Below are 26,642 nucleotides of genomic sequence, written 5' to 3'. Positions count from 1 at the left end.
TTAAGGATTTCTATTGATTGTTTTAAGAAGCAAAAGATTTCATCAGTTTATAAATATTTGAGGGAAAAACACACATTGCACATTTTAAAAATTCTCCTTTATCTTACTTTTCTTGCAGGAAACCAAAAGGCTGGCTTCTATGGCCTTGCAACATTGGCTGTGCCGATAGGTTATCTACAATAGTTTCAGAGTAACAGTCTCTATTTTCCAGTTACATTTAAAATCTATCTAAATTGCCTAAATGTCTTAATTCAACAATTCGTCATTTATTGAGCATCTACTGTGTCCCAGGCAATGTTCTGGGTGCTTGCAATCCATCAGGAAACAAAACAAAGAGTCCTGCCTCGTGGAGCATTCATTCCGGCAGGAGAGGATGAAGGAACACAGGGATGAAACAATGGGCACAATAAAGAAATGAATGATATAGTCTATTAGAAGGTCACAGGCACTATGAAAAAATTTGAAATAAAGCTAGATAAGGGGCTCAGGAGCGGGAGAATGTTAAGTAGGAGGCTCATTTGAGAAAAACTGGAAGGTGTTAGAGGAGCCACATGGATATCTGGGGAAGAACATCCAGGCAGAGGGAACAGCCCTAAGGCAAGAGCAAGCTTCATCTGTCTGAGGAGCGAAAAAGAGGCCAGCATGGCCGGAGCAGGAGAAGCAAGATGAAGAGTAAAAGGAGATGAGTCAAAAATAAAGGAAGCTCTTGAAGGCCACTGTAAGAGCTCTCGCTTTTACTTGAGTGCAATGGGCTATCATCGTATGGCTTCAGGTGAGGAGTAACCTGGTCTGATTTAGGTCAGAATCCTTGTGGCTTGTGTGTCAAGAATAGACTGTGGGAGGGCCGGGGTGTTAGCAGGGAGACCAGTTACAAGCTAATGCGAGATCCCGGAGAGAGATGAGAGAAGAGAGTGGTCAAAGTTGTAGAGGTGGTTAAGAAGCGGTCAGATTCTGCGGGTATGTCGAAGGTAAAGCCAACAGTTTCTGATGACTTAGATGTGGTGAGGTGTGGGAGAAGGAAAGGTGGCAAGAAGGACTCCGTGGTTCAGGCCTCAGCAACCAGAAGGATGGCGTTACCATCAACTGAAATGAGGAGAGCTGCAGGGAGCATGGCTTTGGGAAGTTAAGATCAGGAGTTCAGTCTTGAACACGCTGAGTTTAAAATACTTACTTAGACATCCAAGCACATCTGATGGAATTAGGCTGTTTTGAGTTTCTATAATCATGCAGTCACATGATATTTCACTAACACTAAAAATGGGCGGCTTTAGCACTAACTAAATTTTTACATTGCTATCTGTATTTACAAACGTCTTCCCCACAGAAACACTATGACATTCCTAAGCTTGTGTGGCATTCTTTGCTTTCTGACTAGAACCTTATTATCTCCCGTGCTTGTTACCAAACTTGTTTAGAAATTCAATCCTAAAGGACTTAGAAGATCATCTTTCTGGTCTAAGGACTGTTTTCCTCAGTAGAACAGGCATTTTGCGAAATAATTTATGCCCACTCATCATCTGATAACTGTTTAAACAGAATTTGAGAAAGGGAGATCACAAAGTATATAGGGTTCCTACATTTTCATGTCAGGATACGCCACTTTAGCTATGTACCCTTGGGCACACTTTTTCATTTCTCTGTGCCTTAATTTCCTCATCAGTAAACCAGGAATGATAGAACTATTTTGTATAATGAGTGATTTAAGACATGTAAAGTACTTAGAACAAGCTTCACCTGGCACAGAGTAAGCATTCAATAAATATTAGCTTTATGTTACCCATCCTCCTCATCATATTTGGCTCCAAGGATGGATGTGATTTTTTTAATATTTCTTAAAAGTCATTCCGAGTGTGACGATTACTAATCTAGGGGCCATTCTGTAACGAGTACTGCAGACTTTGTTTAATCCCATGGCATTCCTCCACAATTTGTGGTGAGTAGTTATCTGTTTAGTCACTGTGTTGTCAGTGGATGCTCCTATATCTCGGCGTTTTGAATATGCCCACTCAGGATTTTTCAGCCCTAAACTCTAAGTACACCAATTTTTTAATATCTGTCAGAAATGCAAATCAACTTAAGGTTTAAATTATAAAATTTTGGCCTTCAGTTACTCCACGGAAAAGCTACAGTTTCTATAAAATACACAAATTAGACTGTTTCACAAAATTCCAAGCCCGCTCATTCTAGTTTTTCACTTTTTACATTTTAAAATCCATCCATGTATCTGAGTCTCATTTCTTCAAGAACTCAGACTGATTTGGAAATGTATCGCCATTCCTCTTCCCATGACTGGCAGATACTAATTTTTTCCAACACCATGCATACAAAAGCTGGATGAAACATGTTTTCCATTGTAGTTACTCTTCTGTGAAACACTGCTTTTGCCCCCTCTTGCCTCTGGAAAATACCATCTTCCAAAACAGATGGAAAACCCGCCACTCAAAACAAGAGCTGGTAAGCTCAGGTCTTCATTGCCACTCAAACCAAATTTAGTTCATTTAACAGCCCCGTTAGTTTGGGTGAGGCCTCATCCGGTTCCCAGTCATCGGTAATAGAAACTTCAGATAGATGGGGAGAAGAAAAACAACGGCCCCCAAACTTGAATTCAGAATTAAAAGTAATCCAAAACCAAAGAAATAATGGTTTAAGGAATAAATATCTGAAAAAATTAACACATTAATTGGGATAATATATTTTTAATTCACCTTTAACTTAAACAGCAGGTTAATGGGATTTATAAACCTAATTATAGTCCAGTATAATCCTAATTATTATCCATCTAAAAACCCAGACCGTCGTTTTGAGTTCCATAGGAGGGATGTGAAATATTCATGAATTCACTACCCCATTATTCGAACTTCTGCTCCGTCAGTCATCATTTCAGACTGTGCTCCCCTAATTCTTCTACTGTCCCTAGCTCTCTTTTTACTGATGACAAGTGTTTATCAGAAACAAGCAAGTGTTTCTATTTTTGGTATAAAAAACACCATCAAAACAAAACGTACAGTATTATTGAAAGCAAAAGTTGAAAAGTAAGAAAATGAAGCCCCCTTGTGGACACACATATATTTTATCAGGTATGCGCAAAAATCATTGGTCTGCCTGAACACAAAAGTACTCAGTAGAACATATTTCAAAGTAAAATGCAAAGGATTCACTGGAAGTGGTCTAACTCCAATTCCTAACTCCAGTTTGTCAAGATGGAAATGATCTCTCCTTGGGCCGGACCAGTGGCGCAGCGGTTAAGTGTGCAGGTTCCACTTCAGCGGCCTGGGGTTCACTGGTTCGGATCCCAGGTGTGGACATGGCACGGATTGACAAGCCATGCTGTGGTAGGCGTCCCACATGTAAAGCAGAGGAAGATGGGCACAGATGTTAGCTCAGGGCTATTCTTCCTAAAAAAAAGAAGAAAGAAAGAAAGAAATCATCTCTCCTACCAGTGAATGGCTCTGGGGATCTGCCAGCCACAAGTCCTATGGCTTAAGGAAATGTGGTTTAAAGCACTTCAGAAGAAGAAGTGGACTTGAAATGCGGGGAGAGAGTGGGTAACATTCAGATTCTGCCTTTGAACTCCCATCCAGAGTCTGAGATGCTATCAGCGGCCCTACCTCTTACACTCCCACTTCCTTCTCCCAATTAGACTGCAGAGGACCCTTCTTGCCACCTCGTCCAAGCTCCGATGACAAGTAAGGAGAGCGAGTGGTCCTGTGGGATAATCGGAAGGTCTTGAGAAAATGCCGTTTGAAAAATCAAAGACAGCATAGAATCTGGAGACCATGATGGTTAACTTTATGTGTCAACTTGACCGGGCCACAAGGTGCCCAGATATTTGGTCAAATATTATTTTGGGTGTTTCTACGAAGACATTTTTGCATGAGATTGACAGTTAAATCAGCTGACTAAGTAAAGCAGATTTCTTCCCTCACGTGGGGGCCTCACGCAATCAGTTAAAGGCCTGAGTAGAACAAAAAGGCTGATCCTCCCTCCAGCAAAGAGAATTCTTTCCTGCCTGACTGCCTTGGAACTGGAACATCAGCTCCTCCTGTTGGCCCACGTTTGGGAACTAAACCATTGGCTCTCCCGGGTCTCCAGTTGCTAACTGACACTATAGATCTTGGGACTTGCCCACCTCCATAATCACATAAGCCAATTCCTTATAATAAATCCATTTATACAAATAAAGGTATTTATTTTCTATATAAAGGGAGGTATATCCATCCATTTATATATTTATATAGATACAAAATATATATATATATATCTCATTATGCACACACACACACACCCTCTTGGTTCCGTTTCTCTGGAGAACGCTAAATAACACTGAGACCTTATGAATTCATATTTAGAACTGCCTTTGCCCCAAACTCTGCCACTGTCTAACTTGCTTCTTTTGGGCAAGTCACTTAACCTCTGAAGCTTTCTTTCTTTTTTAAAATGGGAATAAGAGTGATACTCATTTTATCTGCTTCACCAGGTCCTTGGGCTTCTGAACTATAACTGTGAAGGATGAGGGAGTAGAATGTCATTGTTACAAGCAAACTTTTGCCTCCCACCTCTGCCACTTCCTGCCTGCCAGCAGCTCCTCCACTGTTGACCTCAGGCAAGTGTCTAAGCCTCTCTGGGCCTCAGACTCCTCATCCTTACAATAAAAATTGTGTCCCATAGAGCTGTTGATGATGAAATGAGTACATACAAGTAAAGTGCTTAGAACAATGCCACACACAGAGTACATGCTACGTAAGCATTGGCTATCGTTAACGATCATGTAAATGATGGCTATTAGTACCATTTGATATGCTCTGAAATCTACAAAAACCACTGACTGAAATAATCCCCTACATCTGAACCTTTGCCTGGCAAGAAGTAACTAGGAACCATAGCTTTGGAGACACTGCCCGTTCTTGGAGAACGCACTCCCACAGCTCTGCTATTGTGATGACACGCGCTTTACACATTAGTTTTCAGAAAGTTAACAAGCCTGATGTGTGACAATTCTTTAATTGTATTACTAGTGACCAAGTTGTGAGAACACCTTGCAATATGTCCCCCCACACAGTATTTCCAGGAAGTTTTCTAGGCTCATCTGCCATAGTTATATATTCTCATAAATACGATAGAAATCTCATACTCCAATAAAAAATAATTAAGGGAAGAAAGTAAAGGATGTCTTAGATTTCATAAACTGCCTATACAGGCCCTCAAAACTAGCAAGACCAATTCCTGGCTGCCTCTTGGCCCTTTTTCATCAAGTCTAAATTATGCTGAGATTGATAATAGACACTGTGATTATATCATAAAATTTCAGTGCACAAGATTTCATTATTCTAAAATCCTTAAAGCAATTTCATTCACATTGTACTATATATAAAAGGAAAGCATTATGGTAACTATATGCCCTAGTCTACACTCCCCCTTCTTCAAATATTTAGAATTTTATAATTTATTCTGTTCTTCCTTTTCTGTATTTCCCCTTCACACCATGACTTTGGGCCACAGTAGCAGATCGTAAAGTAAATCAGCCAGGTTTGCAGACAATGTACCTTGTCCTTCCATCTCAAATCCTTCCCTGTCGGAGAGAACACAGCAGCTGGGCAGCGTCTGGGCAGGCAGGTTAACCCGGCAGGAGGGGCTATGGCGCTGGGCAGTCACAGGGAGACTTCAAAGCTGAGGACAACAGTTCGACGTGCCGCCCCAACACAGAGACCTCTGACACATAGGAAACTATCCTGATAAAGGGGTATTAGGGGGGTTGTTATAGGCGACATCAATTCTGTTATAATCCTATTATACCTGTTTCTAGGGGCCCTGGTAAATATAAATTTCCGTAAACGAACTCCTAGGATTTACTCAACCTGTAGGAGGTCCTGGAAACAAAAGAGTGATAAAAAAAAAGTGATTTATCCATATAAAAACATCTAGCTTTGCTAGATCAGTGGCTTACAATAGTTTTTAATTAGCACCCAAAGTAAGGAACACACTTTACATGGTAACTTACTACACATATGCATATTTGTATGTGTGTATGTTTAAAATCCAACATATTTATATATGCATCTGAAGGAAAAGTTTCATAAAACAATACTTACTCTCATTACACACTGTGCATTCCAATAATATCTATTTTATTCTATTGAATTTGTTTTTTAAATAGTGGTCCTGATCCACTCAATTAATTTCATAGCCTACTAATAGGTTGCAACCTGAGCTTTAAAACACTGTTCCAGATCCCTCCCACTGTGGATAGCAGAGTGCGGACTCCATGCTCAGACCGCCTGGGCTCAAATCCCATTGTCTCTCTTACTAACTGTACGACCCTGGCAAGGCGACTTACCCTTTCTCTGCCCCACATCTCCCCACATCTACTGTGATCCTCATTCTATGCCAAGGGTTGTTGAGAGAAGTGAACGAGAAATCACATGTGATGCTTTCAGAACTGAGCCTGGCTTACAGCAGGGGCTCCATAAATGCTGGCCCACTTCCCACCATTATCTCTGGAGGGCAATGGAACAAAACAGTCAGGCGTCGGGGTCCTCATGCTCAGAAATCAACTCTCACCATGGAACCTAATATCTTACCACTCTCCACCTGGTCCAGTCACTTTGAGCTTTTCATGTCCTTGAACACACCAGGCCCTCTACAGACTCACTACTTTTGCTCTGGATTATTCTTTTGCTGGGAATGCTCCTCCCTCTAACATTCATATGGCTCCTTGCTCTCCCACCTAATCACCCCCACCCCCATCCTGTATTCAAAAAAAGAGGAAACACGGCAGACTTAAAACTGACTTTCCCTGGAAAGGCCTGCTTGCAAAATTGGCCCTTGGCTGGTGTGAGGGAAACAGTTTCCTGAACTGATATAAAACTTGCTCTGAATGATAAGAGCGGCTCACTGTATCTAAACCGTTTGCAGGAAGAATGTGGTTTGTGCTGGACACCTGCTTTCCTTCTGGGAGTCTGGGATTCTGGTACATACAAGGCAGCGGGTGCCCACCAGACCAACCCCCAATCAAAATCTTGGCTCTCAGTATCTAAGGAACTTTCTTGTAGGCAATACTTCCTGTGTGTTGTCACAACTTGTTCCCGGAGGAATTAAGTGCGCCCTGTGTGACTTCACTGTGGAGACTTGGAGTTTGCCTTAGTTTCCTCTGGGCTTCAGTCACATGCCTTTTCTCTGTGCTGATTTTCTTTGCATCTCTCACTGTAATAAATCTTACCCGAGTTTGACAATATGCTGAGTTCTATGAGTCCCTGGTAATCAACTGACCAAGGGAGGTCTCGGGAACTCCTGACACACAGGCCTCCACTCAAATGTCCCTTCCTTGGAGAGACCTTCCCTCACCCGCTCCCTGCAATGTCAGCATTCTCTAACCCCATGACTCTCTGTCCCCTTAAATGCTTTGCAGAAAGACACAGCAGATCGTCACTGTTTATCACATCATTTCATTGCCTCCCCCCCTGAGCAGAAGCTCCCTGAGGGCACTTAGGCATTCAATACTTGTGTCCCAGGTACTGTGCCAGGCACTGAGGTACCACAGGGAAAACACAATGTCCCTTCCGCATGGAGCTTACACTTATGGGAGGAGACAAACAGTAGATTATTTGCTTAATATCAGACAGTGATGGGCAGTAAAAGGAGAATAAAGCAGGGTCACGGGGTGGAGAACAGCAGGCTCTCTCTGCTGCCTGTTCACGGAAGCCTCTGTGACACACCGCTTCCAGAAGCCTGGGGAGCCAGAGGGTGACCAGACCTCCCAGAGTGGGTAACACACCCACTCTCAAGGAGAACTGCAGCTACATTCTGCACCATATGACTGAAAATCAGTGAGATCTCGAAAGGCTCTATTCACAATTGCTATAATTTAAACAAAGAAAAATATCAGTTTTGGCAAATGAGCCGAACACCTGAGTATGGAGAGATTCTCATTGATAGAGCACCATGACCTTTACCTACAACTGAAGAAACAAATTCTTAAGATTTCTGCCATTTTAAAACAATCAAGCAAATCCTGCCAAAACTTCTACATCTTTATGTGACTAGTTAATGTGTTCCACAGTGATGCCTAGTCACCTCCAGATTTCAGACCCACTGACTTTAAAACCAAAACTATTCATGTGTTTCTCAAAGAGAAGAGAAAAGGTTTCCCCTAGTCTAGATTGGAGTGAATCCATCCAGTAGAAAATGGCGGCCCTACAGCCTCTCCATCTGGCCAAGCGCAGCTTCCCCCGGAGAATATCGAGCAAGGTTTACAGTCCTAAAAACCAGAGGACATTAGAACTGGGAGGGACTGAGAGATGACCAAGGGAAACACACACACACACACACACACACACTCCTCACCCTGCAACCTGCTCATGGTTTTGCTCTTGAGGAAAGTGAGGCCCAGAAAAATGTTGCTCATGGTAGGCAGTTTATAAACCTTAAACTCTGGTCTCCTAACTTTAATCCAGAACTTTCAAGGCAGAGAATGAGTTTCTTATCACATAAATGAATGAATAAACTCAGAAAGAGCCAGTATCAAATGACTACATCCATCAAAATTGAGAAGTAGCCCACTTCCTGGCCTGGACCCAGCTATCCAGGGAAGAAGGTAGGAATAAAGGCAATAGCCCCTGCCCCCAGCTACTCTTCCTTTTTTTCTTGATAGAAACACTGGAATCAAGGATGAGGGAGGGAGTCTGGGCAAACTGCCTGAGCAAGCTCAACGTTCCTGGCAGAGACTGTATTTCCCTAATTTTAAGGAAAGACGAAGACAAAGACAAAGTCTAAGGTACACTTTTTCCCATCACAGTTTGATGGGTATATTTAAATTGATGCCTACATTTAAATGTAGTAAAGCTATTATTAAGTTGATGGTACATCTTCTAATGGATGGCACCTTAGAACCGAAAGCCAAGCCTACAATGGGGCTTCAATTCCTTTTCATAAAGAAGCTTAAGAGTTTACTACCTTATTTCTTGGTCTTCTCTCCTTCAGCCAACTCCAGCTCTTTTCCTGTATCTTTCTAGATCCTAGGTCCCTCCGCTGGATCTTTCTCATCTTGTGGTTCTGCATCACATGGCAAAACGCCCAAATCCTCCACCAAGGTTCCTGTGCAGATGCATATGTGTCAACACAGCTGCTGTGGGCCTCTTCCCTTAAAGTCCACTTTAGTAGGAGCAAGGGGCACAGCAGCTTTGGAGCTTTTTTCTTACTGTAAGGACAGCCCTCGATTACGTGATGCACTGAGAGAGCTTGAGTCAGTCAGGGGTAATGGGGGAAAGCAGCAGAGCATGGTGGAGAGAGTCAGACATGGACAGACTTGGCTTCAAGTCCACACGTTCCCTGTGCTCCCACTTTTCAAGGAGGAGATTAATCACAGCGGTTCCTTTGTAGGGCTACGAAAATCACACCAGTTATGGAAGATGTCCAGTACTCTACTCGGTAAGCAGACAATAAACGTAAACTTTTATAGCTCTGTACAATTCCTCACTCTATCCAACAACCTACTTCTCAGATCGCTTTGCTGAGAATGAGTTCAGTAGGTATTAATACAGCCAAGAAATCAAGAGAAGACTGAGACTCGGAAGGGCAGCAATGAAAGAATTAGGAAAGAGCATCAAGAGTAAGGAAGTGTCATTAGAGACCAAGGCCAAGATTATCCACGCCCTCATAGTCCCTGTTACTATGTATGGGTGTGAAAGCTGGACAGTGAAGAAGACTGGCAGGGAAAAGCATTGATTTGTTTGAAATATGGTGTTGGAGAAGACGTCTATGGACACCCTGGACTGCCAGAAAGATGAACAAGTGGGTCCTAGGGCAAATTAAACCTAAACTGTCACTGGAGGCAAAAGCGATAAAACTGAGGCTGTCCTACTGTGGGCACCTCATGAGAAGGCAGGATTCTTTGGAAAAGACAATAATGCTGGGAAAAGTAGCAGGCAGCAGGAAAAGAGGAAGACCAAATATGAGATGGATTGACTCCATGAAGGAAGCCACAGGCACGAGTCTACAGGAGCTGAAGATGGCTGCCGACGAAAGGACATGGCGGACATCACTCACTCCCAGGGTTGCCAGGAGTCGGAGAGGACCTGACGGCATGTGACAACAAGGTCTTAACACAACCAGAATCTGTGTGAGGAGAGGGAGAAAAGGAGCTGAAAACACAGGGGGGTGCCTACAAGTTTGACCCGCTAGAACATACCGTCCCCAGGCTACCTGGGAAATGACTGTGAGGTACACTACAGATATAAAGTGACAAGTTCCAAAAGTATAAACACCACTAATTTTTCACTTAAAATGTAGAGGCTGAATAATGAGATAAGCTAGAAGATAACTAAAAGCACTAAAAAACCTATTCCTAGATCCAATTTTTATGAGCAAATAAAAATAGATCTAAAAAACCCCAGCGATTTTTAACAATGTAAAATTTTCTGCTTAGCTTAGCCCCAGGTGGGCTCCCGGGTGTGCCTGCGCAATCAGTTAATTGGCACAGGGGTATTTTATAAATTAAGGTCAAAGGCTTACTGCTCCTTATTGCCGGCTGTTCTCCTTGCTTTCTTCCTGTCCCTCGCTGTCACCTGCCTGGCCACCACTCTCACCAAAGGCCCTTTTTCTCTTTGTGTCAACCACCACCCAGACATGGAGGCTCTGCTGCACCATTTTGTAGCTCGGTGGTCTAGATTCTGTACCACTTAGAAAATAACATTTAAGATCTACTGTTTTAGACTAGCGCCAATCCTATCCATTGTTTTGTTAGTTAAATGGTTTATTTAACCACTCCCCGCTCCACCGCCCCCCACCCCCCCAAAAAAAACAGGGTAGAAGAAAGCAGGAGCAAAGGATTCTTGGAGTAGAAGTCAGGAGACCCTACAACCAACCAGTTACAGTACCTTCGGCTCCCCACTGCTCCCTGGGCTTGTTTCGTCATCTGTTAGGGTTCAACTTGATCCTCTGTTTTTCAACAGAAGGACTATATATAAAAATACGTAAAACACACATGATACATACAGACATAAATATTATATACACTCTGTAATATATAATACATAAATACGTTTCCTATAGCTCAACTGATCTACATTAGTTGGTTACTATGCAACAACTAACACTCATGAAAAACAGTGATGGGGTCTTTAAGACCCATGACTAAATTCAGCCACAAGGCCCTTCAGAGACTGCTACATAGACTTCCTATCCTTTAGCCACGATTATAATGAGCTTCAGAAATGGAGGGGGGGAGAACAAATGTACTTTAAAAGGCAATTCTGGAAAGAATCTGGAGGTAGACTCCAAAAAGAATGAGAGGCTGTCTGAAGCAAGGGAGAGGGACTCCCTAAAACAATGAACACGATATTCTGTTTTTCCTTTTTAAACACTATGAAGATAAAGTGGCTTTGAAAGTTCTCCATTCTCCCAGGCCTTCTAGACAGATAGAATATATCTGCATATTCTTCCCATGGCCACAAAATAAAGTCCAAATCCTTTCATAGTATTCAAGGCCCTCATTTCCAATCTTATGCCGTAAGACACGGATCTTCGACTCCAACTGGGTTGGTTTTCTCCCTATCCCCTGTACGTTCTTGCCTCTGCCTGTCAGAATCTCCCCTTAGAGCCTGGAACTGCACAGCCCAATACAATAGCCATGAGGCACATGGGGCTATTTAAATTTAATTTAAATGAATTAAAATTATATAAAATTAAAAATTCCATACCTTAATCATACTGGCCACATTTCAAATACTTCGTAGCCACATGTGAGTAGTGGCTACTGTGTTGAACAGCACATATACAAAACATTTTCATCATCACAGGAAGTCCTATTGCATAGAGCTGGTCTACAGAAGGGGTTGGCATACATTTTCTGGGAAGAACCAGAAGGTAAAAGTTTTAGGCTTTGTGGGTCATGAGGCAAAATTGAGGATATCACATAGGTACTTATGTAATAAGAAAAAAAATTAATTTCCACAAGTTTTTACTGATAAAATTCAAATTGTAATAATAGAATACAATTTTTTGCAATACGAGAAGAATGGAATTTCTTTTTGAGAGATAACATTTTGCTTACATGAGTTCAAAGTTAGTGTTCTCTACTATCAAATTGGTTGCCAATGATCGTCTATAAAAAGGACTCTTAGCTTGCACAGTGTACAGATGAACAGGCAGCAGTCTGATGAGGCCCATGGGCTGTAATCTGGCAACCCCTGGGTAACAGTGTTTCTCAACAGGACACTATCAGCACTTCGAGTAGGACATTTCTCCATTTCGTAGACTGTCCTGTACAGTGAAAGATATTAAGCATCCCTGGCCCTCAGGCATTAAATACAGTAGCATCTTTCAGTCAATCTGACAACAAAAAATGCCCCACTACATTTTCAAGCTCTCCTCTATCCAAGGGAGGTACCATTGATGCGGGGTCGGTGAGCCGAGGAGTCGAAAGAAAGATTTCTTAGACTCTTAAGATCTGGCAGTAGTGCTCTTTTATTTAGAGAATAGTGTAGCATGGGGACAGGACCCATGGGCAGTCAGAGCTTCCGCTGCTGCCGCTTCTGTTGCCCCTGCTGGCATGGGGACAGGGCCCATGGGCAGGCAGAGCTGGTGCGTGGGGACAGGACCCACGGGCAGTCAGAGCTTCTGCTGCTGCCCCGAGTTGAGGGTTAGGGCTAAATTTAAGGCATAGGTATATGATTCATCTCTTTACAAGACAAAGGAAAGAACATGAAAAAAAGTTAAAATGGTATCAGTGCGGGTGGGGTCTGGTCATTGGGTGATCCCATGACTTTTAGACAAGAATCAAATCGGATTAAGTAAAGGTTAGAAAGGTTAGACGCCACCACCCTAAACCAGTTACATGAGATTGCCAGACAGCAACCAACTTAAGTTCTTGCCTTCCCCATTAAGAGCTTCTAGAGATAAGACCATTCCCCCTTCTTCCTGGCACAGAGAGGGAGGCATCTTCACAGATAGAGGTTTCCCTTAGAAATCTAAATGTTTCCCAACAAAGGGGAAAACAAATTCCACTCCTTGGAGCCTGAATCTCATCTGTAGTTTTAAAACTAACCAGCCTAAAAATCCTCATCATAAGCCATTTTAAAATTAAGCAGCCTAAAAATCCTCATCACCATGACCAGGTGGAACCACTGGACCTCTACTCATATCTACCTCTTCTGCATCTTCTCTGGTCAATCAACTTCCTCTAAACTTCTAAAGAACCTATTATTAACTATTTGCCTTCACGGGTGGTATAAACAAGGCTGAAGTTGCCCAATATGTATGTAGGAAGGTTTGTCTCAGCTAAATTTGAACGTGAACACATTCAGATTCCCATGTGTGGATATAGCTAACGAATGAATCCACTAGGGGCTGATTTGTGTGAGGGGTCAAGGATTCTCCCAGAAATGCAGCCATACCAAAGGAATAACAAGCCAAGACAAAAGCCTGGTCTCTGAAAGATGGGCCAGTGTGGGTGAGGGGTAGGGAGAGGATTGACAGTTTATATTCTCATTTACTCACTGCCTTAACAAATATTTCTTGTTTCCTGTGTGTCAGACATTGCTGGACACCATGAACAGAAGCATGAACAAGCCATCAGACTCCCATGCTGTCACTCTCTCCTGAGCCTGTCATTCAGCTGTCATGCAATTCCCTCATCTGTCCAGTGAGGGAAATGGCGACACACATCTCAGCGAGCTATAAGCCCTTAGAGCGGTAACTGGCACATGATATAGCCAACATGTTTTGAGCACTTACTATTATAATAGTTACAATCATTCTCCAAGCTAGAATAGCGGATTCGTGCCCACGTCCTTAGAAGAAGAAACAGCAAGAAGTGGTGAGTTAAAACCAGGAAAATTTATTAAATGAAAGCTTTGGGATACTTAAGTGTAAACTGGCACAAATGGGTTCACTGGCATTGGCACTGGTAGTGCTGGTATGGCAGGAGGTGGTGCCATCAGAGCCAGATGGCTTCCTGTACATCAGCCCCTTTGTGTGGGCAATGAAAGCCCCAACAGGAAACCAGTATAGGAGAAAACCAAAATGGTGGACATTATGTGGCAGCCAAGACATATTTATCTGCAAGTGCTAAAGAACCACCCCCAGGGGATTCTCAGAAAGAGTGAAGGGTGATAGAAGTTCCCAGAACCAGCAAAATACTGATGCATGACTGTATTGTGACTTTATTTTATTCTAAAACTGGTGTGGTCTTGGAGTTTTTTAGTAATAATAGCTGCCATTCATTAAGCCCTAACCAGCTGTTAGGCACTATGAAAGAGTTTTATATCATTTTATCATTTAATCCTCACAACTCTGTCTCCATTTCAGCCCACCTATACAACAGCAAATTAGGGCTAAATAACTTGCCCAAGGTCACACAGCCAATAGTGCGAGCTGATTCACACCCACAACTCTCTACCACAGAGTCCACTCCCTTAACCCCCGAGCTACCAGCCTCACAGCAGTTTCCTGTGTGCAAACACCTTCCCAACTGTCGAAGAAAATAATGCATAACCAATCTATAAATGAAAATTTGGGTGAGTTTATTCTGAGCTGAAATCTGAAGACCATGGCCCGGGGCCTTTCTTCCCAAAGGAAGAAAGGGCACCCAAGATGTGGGGTGCACAGAGTGGCCATATACCCCCAAACAGGGTGTTTCACATATGATTGAAATGTCCCTCCCACAATCATCACAAGATTGCCGTGTCGGCACAGCACTTGATGGACAAAGCAGGTAGTGGGTCTGCTATCTCAGAGGGCGTAGCAGGAGGCAAGTCTATTGTCTCGAGCTGGGCGGTCACAGGTGAGGGCAGCAATCAGTTTCCAGCCTAAGGAAAGAAGCTTAATCCTCAAGGAGACGCCAACATTGGGAGGGGGAGGGAAGTTGCACCTTTATCTCAAGGGCCTTTGTTCTTGCCATAGGGAATATCTAAAGCAGATATACAATGCATGCTCAACAGCCAAGGTCAGGCCCTTTTGGAAAGACAAGGTCAGGCCAAATTAAGTTTATACCAAATGGCTTCCTCATATTCTCCAATATATCCTATTGCTTGCCATTTTTATTTGTCACAACCTAGTAGAAAAGGCCATGCCACAGGGAACACAGCGTGAGAGGTACCCACTCAAGAAATACAATATGACGGTAACTCATCGTGATTCATCATCTCCTGACAGTGCCCAACAGGATGGACTGGTAATAACTAACATTTATGTAAAACCAGTAGGAATATGTCAACTATGCATACATAGTCATATGCTTTATTATTTAAAATTAGAAATAATACAAAAGAAAATCAAATCAGTAGCCCTAATGTGATTATGATAAATCAAAGAGCATGGAACACTTACCTGAAGGATTTTACTGACTGTTATTACTGGAGCCTCATCGTTCACTGATTCAACAACCACAAAAAGAGTTTGGGGCAAACTCTGTTTTCCAAGATCTGAGCTATTTGCAAAGATGGTGAAATTGTCAAGAAGCTCCTCACTATCATCATGAACATAGTAAATCAATTCATTTTCCACCTATAATCAACAATAGAAAAAATCACTGACTTAACTGAAATGTGATTTAAAAATATGAATAAATTGCTATAAAAGAAATCCTAATTTTGTATATCCCTCTAAAGCATAGGAGCACATGTTCATCTCATGAAGTTTGATTCTGACAATCACAGTGCAAACTACAACGGATGGTATAGTTTTTATGAATGCTGCATTCTAGAAATAAGTTTAAGGAGGCACAGAGTGATGGAGCAATGTTGGGTCATAAAGACAATGAGGGACGGGTAATCAGAAGACTCCAGTTCAAAGGCTATTTCTAACACTAAAATATGTTGTAGGTAAGTGATATAATCCAGCCTTTCTTCCAACAGAACGACACCCATTAAAATTCAGACTCTGTTTGTTTGCTTAGAGTGACTAATCTTTGAAGTTGTGGATTGCTCTGTTGGACAATTCAGAATGTTAGGCTTAGCCTCTGAAGCTTCCACCCACTTGTTGGATTTCCGATCTTTCGTCCATATGGAGATATATGGACCAGAGCAACTATTCAGTTTCCCTGAGCTTCTCTTTTCTGAGCTAAGCATGCATTATTGCATTAAATGTTCTTTGTATGAGAGGTTATACCTGCTACCTCCTAATCCTGCTCCTCCTCCTTCCGAATACAATTGTTTTTTGGTGTATCTTTAACAGATGCTACCCATGGCTAGCTACCATACATTGCCTGTGGGCAGAATATAATGAAATATATTGGAACCGAATTATTCCATCAAGGCAAATTTCCCTCACTCTGCTAAACCCGATGTAAACATTTACTTTTATCTCTGTTAGATTTCATCTTTCTAATTTTCACTCTGAAATGGTCATCCAACCAATTAGTTATTCCTCTTGGATTTGTAATAACCACAAATTTGATCAGAATGCCTTTCATGTCTTTAAGGCTCTGGTGGAAATACCAAAGAGGACAGGATCAAAATCAGAGACCAAGAGAATTTTAAAGCTAGAACAGAACTTGATTTCAGTGAGTCTGTGACCCAAACATACAATAGCGGAGAACTTCCAGAGCCCAACAGGAGTACTTGAACTTCTGAAAAAGTCTCTGAGGTTGTGTTTGTTTTGATAAAATACAGCCAAAATTTTTAACCGTTCAACTTTGCCCATTCCTATGGCTCATTTCCTTTGAGCAAAAACTTTTGATCTCTCAGAGGTGTTTCTGACAAGAGTTGAAAAGTTCATGAAGAGTCTCAAGGGAAAGTTGTGGCCACTTGTACACAAGTGTTATGAGAATTTCTTTTGAGTTCCATGGGCAGACAAATTTCAGACCTTAGGCCTGATCACGTGTTCCTGGAACATGCTGTTTTAAGCTATTTGAAAACAAACATGGAAGATAGCACTAATCAGAGGGTGGGAGAAATTTTAACCTAATATGCTTTAGGAACATGGCATTTGAATAGAAGTTGCCTCTTTAGTATCTTTCCTGGAGAAATGCATCGTTTCCTCAATGGAGTGGCACTCCCAAAAATTACATGTCATTTAAAAGGTATTACTCTAAAGGCAAAGAGAGGGTTTGGTGGGGATGTGTCCATTCCTAGACTTCTAACACTAGAAAAAATCTGCTGACCTAAAATTAAAGGATATAACAAACTTGTGGAAAACCTTAAAAGATTAAAAAGTATTTGGTTCCCCACCACCAATCATGTTCAGGGCATTTTGCGTCACTCTTCTGCTCACTTCCTGCCTCCTCTATTGCTCCCCATCTCACTCAGGGTCAAAGGTGAAGCTGAAGGCCCTCCCATGCTGGACCTCCCTAACCTCATCTACTGCTCTCCCCCTTGTGTGCAGCTCCAGCCACACTAAACTCCTTGCTGTTCCCCACAGAGCTGTTTGCCTGCTCTTCCGCCTGGCTGAATCCTCTTCCTCCATATCCACCTAGCTCATCCATCCATCGCCTCCTCCAGGTGTCTACTCAAATGATGCCTTCTCAATGGGGCCTTCCCTGCCCACCTTATTTGAAACTGAACATCAGTACACACACACACATGCACACACGCACACACACAGACACACACACCACTGAAGACCCCAGCATGTCTTATCTCCTTTTCCTGCTTTATTTTTCTCCATAGCATTAATCTTCATTCAACATGCCACTTATTTCACTTATTTATTTATTTTTTGTTTCTCTCTGCCTCATTCTTTCCCCACCAGGAAAAAAGATGCATATGGGTAGGGATTATTGCTGGGTTAGTTCACTGCTTTGTCCGCAGTACTTAGAACTGGCCCGATAATAGACACTAAAAAACTACTTGATGAATGAATGAATGGCAAACATGGCCAGGGAATCTCCTTCTCCAAGCCACTAAAGGCTATAGCCACTTAGGGGTTAGTGTCACTGTAAGTGAAAATGATGATGTCTCAAAACTTGGAGACCTCAGGAGTTACATAGGAAGAGAAAGTGTGAAGGGGTCACCTGAAGAGCAGAGACACACAACCTTGACTGTGAACAAGGCTACATGATAACACAGATACTACAGGGAACACACATATTCCACCTACAGATCTCAGCCAACTATCCTTAAATACACACTTCTTACAAAGCACAGTCAAAAATGAATTGGCCAAGACAGAACCAAAATTTAGCACTCAGTCCCTCACTTAGAGTGCACAAGGTGAATGGTACTAAATTCAACTCACACCAGAGTGAGTGGTTATCTTGGGTGGTTTGTCCAGCCTCTGAGAGGGAGGCTATGATTAAGAGATGCCTGCATGGAGTCACTAAAGAATCACCTTCTCTGGGTCCCCAGTTGCGAAGCTCTTATTTCTAAGGTCTTTTCTAACCCTCAGAATTCTCTGCTTCTCCCCATGGCACCCTAATGCCACCTGGTTAAGTCTAACCCTCTTGACGTGTAATTCAAGACTCTCCACATTCTGACCCCAAGCACTCTCTACCACTCCTCATCTGCGAGCCTTGTGGACTAGTCCCCCGTCCCCAGAATGCCTTTCACTTCAATGCCTCCATGCCTTTGACCATGCTCTTACTTTGCTTGCATTGCTTTTCTTTCTGTTTCCTCCTCTGTTAGCTCCCTGCTCTTTCTCTCTCTTCTCAAAGCCTAGCTTGAATGTTATTATCTCGGTGAAGCTTTCCCCAATTTCTTCAATTGAGTCAAATGTGCCATGTCTGCACTCTCACAGCACCACTGTGAAAATGCTATGTGAAAGATAAGAGGAGTATACCTTACATTAAAGTTCATGTGCCTCACTCCCCACGGCATTCTTGAGGGAAAGGAATGTGTCTACTTGTCACAGTTTCCTCGCACAGTAACTTGAACAGAATAAGTGGTTAGTAAATCAGTTGATGAGTTAAAATCCTTAGAAGCAAAATGAAGCAGTGCACATGAGTTCTTAGCTAACTGGGCAAAGATACCCAAAGGTGCCAGGTGGTTGTTAATGGTTTCCAACCTGAAGAATGTGTATTCCTAGGAGCTTATAAAGGAAATGATGGGAATCTGCAAGCTACTTTTCAATATTTAAGAAGAAAGTAATGGAAATTGTTCAGAGAAAGCAAAGTCTCACAATAATACCATTCTGGCCCAAAGCAAAGAAACCTGACAGCAGCCTGGAGTTGACTCTGGGTATTTTATGCTGATTGCACACCAGACTAGCAGTTGTGTCCGGATGCTGGACTGCAGGGCCTGGGCCATTTTAGCCATTGATAGCACTAAGCTTTCTTGTTTTTGTTTGTTTGTTAATAAACTTTTTTATTGAAGTTATAACATGCGTACAAAGACCAGGTCTGCTTTTGCTCATTATTATATCCCCAGGGCCTAGCACAACACATGATGGGTAGACACTCAATAAATATTTGTTGAACAAATAAATGAATGCAGAAATACCCCTTATGCGGAGGTGTTCATAAAATTCACTTTAGGCAGGGAGAGGCTGGACTTTGGGGTCCACACTCCCCCAAAGGGCCCAAAACATAACAGCTTCCACGTATTGGGCAGACTCCTACTATGTGCTGGATCTTATGCTTCATCCTTTACACGAATTGTTAGCTCACTAATTCTTTATCAAAACCTAAAAGGTAGATTAGGTTTCCCCTTGCAGATGAAGAAACGGGGCTCAATTAGAAATGAGGCTCAGGAAGTCCAGCATCTCTGCGACTCCCGAGCCCAGGCGGGGCTGGACACCCTCGAGGCATGGGGCGGATCAAGGAGTGGAGCGCATGGGGGTGACCGGCCTCCCGGGAATGGGGACAGGCCCTGGGCCATCACAGGAGGAGAGGACTTAGCAGGTGCCGGGGTGCCGGCTACGGAGTAAGACCTTGAGGCCGGACCGGAGTCGCTTCCCAGGCCCAGAAGGCCCCGGCGGAAGAGGCCTTTGTGTTCGTTGCAAGTTCTACCTCATCCGGTAGTGAATGGCGACGCGCTCACGGTGCTGGAAGCCGCTGCCATCTATGCCGGCCACTGCCCGAAATGCAATTGTCCCCGCCCCAGGGCTATGCTTTGGATAGGTCATGGCACAGTATGCACTCCAGCAGCATCAGAAGTTTCTAAGTGGCAGATTTCAGCTCAGCATAAAGAACTTTCTAACAATTGGAGTGTTTTTAAAATGAAAGGGCCCATCTCAGGAAGTAATGAGTTCTCCATCCCTGAAGATATTCAAACAATGGCTGGATGGCCTCTCTATGGGTTATTGGGGAAGGCCTTCTGGCATCTGTTGGGAGGTTGAACTACATACCCTCTGAAGCCCCATCACTCCCAAGAGTCTATGAATCTAAATAATAAATAGCCAAATTCCTTCTCTTATCCAACATACCCAAATATATTAACTGAGAGCTATTACCTGTTTCCTGGTAAATTTCCTTAGCTTTACTCTTGGAAAATGACAATTTTCAACATGACCATGTTTTGGTGGTTTGAGTTGAGTAGAGTCAAGTACCTCAAAATATTTGCTTGGAATTTTGAGGTAATCTTCCAGAAGTGCTTTGGACCCACTTTCTTGGACTGTGATATTTTGTACCTCCAGAGGAATCCACTTAGGGACGGATTTCAACTCCCCTCACAACTTGGAAACCATTCATCACATCCAGTGAAAAATGGTCCTGTTGTTGGTCAAGAGCTGTCTGCACGTAACAAATATTACCATCATCAATACCTTATTGTGTAAACGTCAACGGGACTTTTCATCTTCACCCAAGCTGCTTTCTTCTGGTAAAGATTTTTGGAAGTATCCATGCATTGCCAGAGTTCTGACAATGAACAGTGCCTCTGAAGGAATATTATCCTCACGCACAGCCTTGAGTTCACATACACAACACACAAACACAAAAACACATTAAGATAGGTAAGAGTCAAGACCCTTGATGAATCAAAGTTTTTTCTATTAATGTCCACAAATGGCTTAAGTTACAATCAGGGTTGATACACAGTTTAAAACTGGGTCTGCTCCGGTGATCATGCCAGTATTTTGAATTTCAGCCCTGGTCGTAAAGATGAGTAATGGTCAACAACACTTGAATAGCTACTAACGTATTAACAAGGCATCATTCACAGTGGCAATAAACCCAGGACTCAGAAAGATGAGGTGACAGAAATAAAATGGTCCAAGGAGAAGGAATAAAATATGGTGGACACAGCAATTGAATCACTAAAATTGCAAGACTCAAGAGGAAAATTTGTTTTTCTCTCCCACTTTAACTAGCTCGGCATTTTCAATATATATTGAATTTATTGATTCTGCAAAATCCATCTCAAAACTGTTCCCAATTTATAGCCACTGAACTAGACATGCCACCTTGTGGTGAAACTTACACATAAACTATCTAAGATCCTGAAAAAGAATTGAGAAAAGCTAGTGGGCCCGGTATTCCCTTGGTCAAAACTCATTATTTAGTAAACGGCTTCTGATCTGAATTGATTTCTGTTTGATGTTGTTGGCTCAATTTAGCAAACAAACTTGTTTGCAGTCCTGAAGGTAGATTCAGAAAGCCTGCATCTGTGGCCAGTTGTCATAAATCACATTTTATGCACCCTGTGTACAGTATTACCCTAAAAAGAACACTCTCTCCTAACTCTGATCAGCAGGTCTGGGCCTGCTGGAAATTTCCAAGTAGGAGCCCCAGGAAACCAGGTGGCCTCTGGTGTGAGGTCTCACCCATGGCTTTCCATTGGTCAAGGCCAATTTTATCCATCAGTTTCAGGAAACTAAACAAGGCCACATTCAGAGCTAAGGAAATAAACTGTGTAATGCAGTATCCTCTGATGCTTTAGGAATCCTCTTTATGTTTAAGTTACTCTAAGTTTTTTGACGCTGCTTCATCACGTTACGAACGTAACTCAGTTGAAAGGAAATATTGGCAGTTTCGCTATGATAAATGATCTCTTAATTTACTATAATATATACATCCCCTCCTCATTCCCAGTTCCTCCTACACTCAACATACACGCATATTCACGCCCATGTGCACGCAGCTTTAAAATAAGGCTTAGTATTACTTATATTCCATTTCCAACTACAGGAAAATTGGAAATATCAGTGAAGTCTTCCGGCTTTTCTTCTCAGTGCCATCTACACTTTTAAAGAAGTCATTCCAAATACCAGGAGAGAAATCAATACAAAAATAACTTTCAGAAGCAAACAAATAGATCGTTCTCCTCTGTGGTTCTGAGAGAGTGAGAATGGTTGGTGCTAGGACGACTACGTCCCTAGAGCCTTCCTCTGCTCAGTTTTACTGGTTTTCCTTCTTCAACTACAAGGGTCTTGCTGTGCAGAATCTGGGTGTGATGTCGGTGGCTTTCCAAGTACACTCATACATAGACACCCACTTGTAAATATGTGTCTTTAACTTTTACCATCACGTTGAACACATCAAAGTTGCCACTGCCATCATGCCTGTAAATCACACGTCCTTGCTTCCCATCATGCTGGGAAAATGAGTGGGACACTGAATTGTCGACCAGCGCTCTGCCATGCTTTGAGGACCACACGATGTGGAATTTGATCTCATGGTCTGTTCTGACATCTTGGTTTGTGGTGACACTGAGACTAGCTGCTGTGAGGGTATTGTCCTTTCCTCTCTGTACCAGCATCCCTGTGCTGTTGGCTATCTGGACGTAGGGGTCTGACACACTGACCTCAAGAAGGGACAATGTGTAGTGGACGCCATCTGTCACAAACAGCACAAAGCAGGCCAACTCTGCACCCTGATGCCTGAAGAGCACACGTCTTTCCTGCAGGCTGTCTTGCCTACACTGGTAGAGTTTCTGAGTGGGGGCACTGGCTCACACCAAGTCCCCATTTGGGACCCCCCACCGGGTGTAGAGCAGTTGCCCATCATCAAAACCTGAATCAGGGTCATGGTGACAGAGATCTGCCAGAGTCCATAAGCACTGGCCATTCTGCACAACACAGAAGGCCTTATCTACCATATGCACTGGTTTCTCATCATTCTTTAACTAGATAGAAATGGTGACTTTGATTTCTGTAGACAAATGCTCCGAGTCAGGATCCCTCATCATTCCCTCTTGGCCTAGTCTCATGCTGGAGGCCATAAGAAGGAATTCATCACAGTGAGCCTCAGAGTCCTAGTGGACATACACCAGCCTCTCGTTCACTATGTCTTGATCAATGAATATGGTGATATTGTCAAGACTTCCTAGAGAATCTGGAAAGTCAATCAGTTTCAGCTTCCCATGCTGAGGATTCTTGGTGATTTTGTATTGGAAGGTCTGATTATTCAAGGTTTGAGCAAATAATCCTGACTTTTCAATTAATTTCCCTTCTCTTTCTTTTACAAATAATCCTGTTGGTTACAATAATATGCATCTTATCTGCTTTAAAGTTTATTATGAAAGTATAATCTTTCAATTCTATGTGTTTTGCGACAATCAAGAACCTAAAAGTATCTTGTGTGTCTTCCCTGGGCCTCTCCTGTGGCTCATAACTTATCTTACAGTCTGTAATGTTTTGGTGGCTGAACACCAAGTTTGTTTTTTAGAATTTTATTGCCACATAGCAATTTTCCTTTTTCAGGTAAGGTCAGTAACTTAAAATGTAATTCCCTCTCAACTGTTTCCACACCCTCTGTCACAGCCTGCAAATGATCGGAAGTCAATACTTGTCTGTTTAATTTACTGATCTCCAGAGGAACATTTTTCAGAAGTGTAAACTTTAGCTATTGTACGGTAACAGGAAACATCAGCTCTTCACTGATTTTCCCTTCTATGTTAACTTTAAATTTAAAGTGATCCGTTACATTTTCTAGCTGCAATTCTCTGAATATCTTATGGTACCGGACCTGACCCCAATCAATGGAATGCTGAGAAAAGGTACTGACTTGTTTCCATTCGCCACCCGACCCCTGCTACTGACTCTGTCAATATTGAGGTGGACAAGTGATAGTATAGTGGGTCTCCATCTCACGGCATCAACCATTATCTTCCGCTGACAAGTTACTCTGTGTAATCAGAACCATGCCACTCTGCGGTACAACCACACCAGTTCTGTTGACCACTTCAAAGTCCCAAGGAACAGCCATGACCCGTAGCATCACTGTATTGCTAACCAGCTCTCCATCACTTGCTCTCAGAAGGATCCAGGAGTTCTGATGGCCCCTGTGCACATAGAAAATATTGCCACCTCTTAAATCCCTGTGTGTGAAACCATTAATGGCTCTCCCAGGATCATTGATGTTTTCTAAAAACCCAGGACCTGAATTGAAGTTGCCAAGAACTGAAAGACTAAGACTCGAGGAGTCTGTGTCAGGGTCTGACACATGTATCATATTTGGAGTCAGTCTTCTCTTAGAGTTCTCAAATAGGAGAAGCAAGTTTCCTTCAGGAAGCTCAAGGTACGGGAGATGATTAACTGGAATAACACACGTGGAACATGTCCTTGCAGATATAACAGCACTTCCTTCTTGCTGTTGGAAAAGACCAAAAACGTGAAATAATCCCTAGGTTCTTCTGAACCATCATGGACATACCAAATCTTTCCTTGCCCCAAATCTAATGTAGTAAAAGCCTTCTCCTTTTCGCACTCATGGGAAACATCTAACTGAAGGAGCCCATGAATAGGCGTTTTCTTTATTTTAAATAGTATTTGAGAATGATGTACACCCAAATCCTTAAATTCCACATCCACCTTCACATGCCTTTGTTCCAGTAAGGCTTGCCCAGCTTCTTGAACCTCCAAGTTATTCAGAACCAAGAAACAGCCACTCACATCTTGCAGAGAAGGCTTGCTAGCTTCAGGAACGGCAGTGGAAAGGGGAACTTCCGACTGAGGTAGGTTTGCTGTTGTCGTTATGGAGTGATTTACATTCTCATTACTTTTGATTTTACACTCAGCAGATATATCTTTGGAAACAAGGGCATCCTTTAATGCTCTCTTCTCTGGGTTGGTTTCTAAGCCTCTTATGCACCCTTTGAAAGAGATCCCTTGAGCAGATTTCCCAGGCACACAGGCAAGTTCTAACCTTTTAACTTCTTCTCCCTTATGGTTATCAAGACCTCCCACAAAGAGGGGGCCTTCAGATACAAATAGTTTGCTGTGCAAAGGCAGCAACGTCCTCACCCCTTCTTCATCTATCATGGAGTCCAGATACTTTCCAGTGAATCTGAGTTGAATAACGTGCCACTTGTTGTCACTAAATAAGCTAAAGGAAAAGAGCCAAGTATTACTTTCACTCCTTCCTACATGAGACTTCAACAGACCTTTAACTATTCCCAAAGCAGCAAAATCTCCTCCTCTTCCTGACTGAAATAAAAGCAAGGCTTGTTGAGTTCCAGTCTGCAAAGCAAATTCCAGTAGCCCCTCCCCTTGCACCCTCCATTCTGGGAAGGTGACACAGGATCTGGAGCTAAAGAAATTGATGGCTTCATCCTCCCCTGCAAAAAATTCATCACTGCACCCTTGTGACACCTCACAAACCTTCTCAAAACCAGAGTAAGATCTAAGGGATGTAAGGATCTCCCTCTGGTTAAACACCACATCCTCCATACATTCACAGAAATTGGGGAGTGCTCCATCTAGGTAAGGGACATCAAGTCCACCTTAACCTGCTACGTAGATACCATATTGAAAGTGAAAATTGTGCATCCCACCAGTGATTTGGCCAGTTGTCTCATAATGTTTATCAATAACCAGAGAGAGATTATCCTTAACATAGTACAGTTCCACTATATGCCAAAGCAAGTCATTCATACGAAGCCTTTGCTCAGTAAGGAGCACTTGTTCACCTGGACTCAAATTCACTCTCACCTGAAAGAGAAAGAATCACAATTAATCAGTCTCATCCCATAGTGTTTTATTGAGAAAACAGGGCCATTCACAAAGAGAGAGAGAGAAACATGGGCATGAAAACTTTTTCTATATTTATGAACTACACATAGGAAAAAATTTCAGGTCCAAGCTTTGGTGGCCTAATGGTTAAGTTCAACACTCTCTACTTTGGCAGCCTGGGTTCAGTTCCTACGCGTGGACCTACACCACTCATCTGTCAGTGGCCATGCTGTGGCAGCAACTCACATGCAAAATAGAGGAAGATTAGCAACAGATGTTAGCTCAGGGCGAATCTTCCTCAGCAAAAAGAGGAAGATTGGCAAGAGATGTTAGTTCAGGGTGAATCTTCCTCAGCACAAAAGGAAAAAAAAAGATTTCAGAGTGAGAATATTTAAGAAATGCTGGTAAAATTGGAGAAGATACCAACTCTTAGAAACAGCACATGATTTTATTTTAGTGAAATAATAGTAATCAAATGGATAGATATTTTGTTCTCTTTTTTCCTCCACTGTTTTTCTCTCCAGTAATTGAATGCTTATATGTTTTTAAAGACTTTTTAAAATCTTACCCATAAGTTTCCTGTAGAAGTTCTATTATACAGTAGTCATTTTCCCCAGCTACAAGAAAAAGTAGTCCCTGTGGGTTGCTGGTTTGAAATTTTAACTAAAGAGTTAACTCAGAGAAAATTTCTATGATGTTAAGCTCCACATAGCTTTCACCATAAAAAGATGCTAGGGAAAAACTTTTTAAAAGAAGTTTAAGTTAATAAATTTATTACATAATGACTATTTTACTTTATATTGTCATCTCCCTTCAGGGACTGACCCTCCAAAGAAAGCTGCCTTGCCCAAGACCACATCTGCTCCCTGAGGTGGCCCACAGAT

The 26,642-nt window shown here is 42.4% G+C and overlaps 1 long non-coding RNA gene across 1 annotated transcript in view; it reads right to left on the bottom strand.

The window, feature by feature from the left end:
• Positions 1-2,668: 2,668 nt before the first annotated feature.
• Positions 2,669-26,642, bottom strand: part of LOC139077925 (uncharacterized) — a 38,435-nt gene continuing 14,461 nt past the window's right edge. Inside the window, exon 2 of the long non-coding RNA XR_011530599.1 lies at positions 2,669-3,395. This is a non-coding gene — a long non-coding RNA (uncharacterized lncRNA). The remainder of the gene's footprint in view (positions 3,396-26,642) is intronic.

Source organism: Equus przewalskii, chromosome 20 (genome assembly GCF_037783145.1).
Source record: "Equus przewalskii isolate Varuska chromosome 20, EquPr2, whole genome shotgun sequence".
NCBI lineage: Eukaryota > Metazoa > Chordata > Mammalia > Perissodactyla > Equidae > Equus > Equus przewalskii.
The sequence above is the reverse complement of the archived record's forward strand: the minus strand, read 5'-3'. Positions and strand labels throughout refer to the sequence as shown.